The sequence below is a fragment of the Schistocerca piceifrons genome, unplaced genomic scaffold, assembly GCF_021461385.2.
Source record: "Schistocerca piceifrons isolate TAMUIC-IGC-003096 unplaced genomic scaffold, iqSchPice1.1 HiC_scaffold_936, whole genome shotgun sequence".
NCBI classification, from domain to species: domain Eukaryota; kingdom Metazoa; phylum Arthropoda; class Insecta; order Orthoptera; family Acrididae; genus Schistocerca; species Schistocerca piceifrons.
The window spans coordinates 6,816,285-6,818,784 of record NW_025729208.1 but is presented as its reverse complement, the minus strand read 5'-3'; the positions used below and the strand labels follow the sequence as shown (position 1 = coordinate 6,818,784).

The window sequence follows — 2,500 nt, the reverse complement described above, 5'->3', positions numbered from 1 at the left end:
GTGCCTTAACCTAACCCATGTTGTGCCTTAACCTAACCCATGTTGTGCCTTAACCTAACCCATGTTGTGCCTTAACCTAACCCATGTTGTGCCTTAACCTAACCTATGTTGTGCCTTAACCTAACCTATGTTGTGCCTTAACCTAACCTATGTTGTGCCTTAACCTAACCCATGTTGTGCCTTAACCTAACCCATGTTGTGCCTTAACCTAACCCATGTTGTGCCTTAACCTAACCCATGTTGTGCCTTAACCTAACCCATGTTGTGCCTTAACCTAACCCATGTTGTGCCTTAACCTAACCCATGTTGTGCCTTAACCTAACCCATGTTGTGCCTTAACCTAACCCATGTTGTGCCTTAACCTAACCCATGTTGTGCCTTAACCTAACCCATGTTGTGCCTTAACCTAACCCATGTTGTGCCTTAACCTAACCCATGTTGTGCCTTAACCTAACCCATGTCGTGCCTTAACCTAACCCACGTCGTGCCTTAACCTAACCCACGTTGTCGCCTAACGTAACCCACGTTGTCGCCTAAACCTGCTCTGTAATTGTTATACGACTCGTTCAATTAGTGTAGTGTTGCCCACCCGCAACCCTCGCAATATAGTTCGCTACTCGCACTCCCCGCTCCCCTGTGTATCGCTTCATGTTAAACACCTTGCAAGTCTTGCTCACTTTCCACATGCTCCTGCTGTACACTGTAATGTGGATGGCAGCAGGACGTACATGCCGCCCCTCCCCACGTCCCCACCTTGCCCCCTGCCTTCGCAAGCTGGTTGGTGAGAACTTTGCATGTTCAATGCCCTCCGCATGCGACGTACTCAGGCTACGTTGTGGTGCGGCCTGTGTCAACTGTCCGCTAATGTCGTACGCGTAAACCACAATCTGTACTGCACATTCGTCCTTATGTACTGAATGATACATCGTGGCACATGTGTGACCGTACAACGACTGCGCCCAAAAACGGCGGACCATACAGTGCAAATATTGTGCACGCAGCTACGTGTCGTCTCCCTATGAGAGCTGGATTGCAGTGTGGTACGCCATAGAGACGTGTGGGAGGAACGGACGCCGTGGATGGCGATCAGCATGAGCTGTCTGTTGATGTATTCGGACCTAGTCGTCTCTCCTCACACACCGTGATGGCATGGTGCACCGCGTTCCATATCTGCGACATGCTACAGAGGCCGGTTGACAGTCGTTCGAGCAATGGACATCGCATACGTACGGGGGCCACCTTCCACGTATTGTCTAGGCGTGCACATTTTGTTGCGTGTATGTGGGCAGACGTAGTGTGGCGTGACACCTGACACAGGCATGCAATAATCGTGGAAGTTGCAAATGGCGATGGACGCCTGCGTTTTCTGGTGAAGTTACGCAAATGAACAAATGGTAACCTGTTGTGGTGCGGTTGTTCTCGCTAGGGGTGAATCGGTGATGGCGACGATAGGTTGAGGTACTAACCGGTTGTTCCAGCGATACCCACCATGCCGACGAAACTGAACGGCATCTGGGTGTGAAGCGATACGCGGCGGTGGCTGGGTGGGACCGTCCCCGGCCGGTGAGGGGGCGCCTCCCGGCGTGCTGGCCGCGCGGTGCGTGGGCGCACGCGCTACAGCCGGCTGGTGGGGGCGGCCAGTGGCAGGCGCGCCGGCCGACGGACGCGGCAGGCGTCGCAGCTGCGCGCCGGCGCACCCTGCGCGCGGCGCCGTGCGGCCAAAGTAGGTCCTCGCGGGCCCGGTGCGAAGCGCGGTGGACATCTTCAGTGTGCTGGTCCGATTGAGGACTGTGTGCGTTGAGGATGCGCTGCCGCCCGGCGCTCGGCGCCGCGACGCCGTCTGCTGCTCGGTCGCCCCAGCGGTTCTCGCTGGTGGTTTGTATCGCAGCTGTGCGGATGTGTTGGCGCGTGCGCTGTGCTGGGAGAGTTCGCTTCGGCACCCAAGTGGGGCTTTTGTCCTTCTGTGGCGCTGGCGTTGGAGCTGCCGGTCACCGTAGGTGGCGCGTGTTGTCTCCCGCCGGCAATGCCACGACAGCACGCTCCCGGGCCTCTGTCGGCAGCGGCAAGCTCAGTTGGGAGCACGGGTGGTCGCACCGAAAGCGTCTACTCGCCTAACTCCGGGCGATTGCGCCTCTCTCGAACCCGACCAAGTACTTGGGACGGCGCTGCGCGCCGCCGGGACCTGAGAGGGTTTCGAGGTGTATTGTGCAGGGGAGCTCAGCCTCCTCCTGTTTGCAGAATGATTGAGCGGACGCTTGCGTGTTCGCGCGGGCCCCCGGGACACACTCCCGGGCGGCCGGCTGCTCAGCTCTAGTTGACGCAGCTCCCTGGTTGATCCTGCCAGTAGTCATATGCTTGTCTCAAAGATTAAGCCATGCATGTCTCAGTACAAGCCGCATTAAGGTGAAACCGCGAATGGCTCATTAAATCAGTTATGGTTCCTTAGATCGTACCCACGTTACTTGGATAACTGTGGTAATTCTAGAGCTAATACATGCAA

General features: G+C 56.5%; 1 non-coding gene across 1 annotated transcript in view; it reads left to right on the top strand.

The window, feature by feature from the left end:
• Window positions 1–2,324: 2,324 nt before the first annotated feature.
• LOC124771327 overlaps window positions 2,325–2,500 on the top strand; it is a 1,909-nt gene continuing 1,733 nt past the window's right edge. Inside the window, exon 1 of the ribosomal RNA XR_007013345.1 lies at window positions 2,325–2,500. This exon is cut by the window's right edge and continues 1,733 nt beyond it. This is a non-coding gene — a ribosomal RNA (small subunit ribosomal RNA).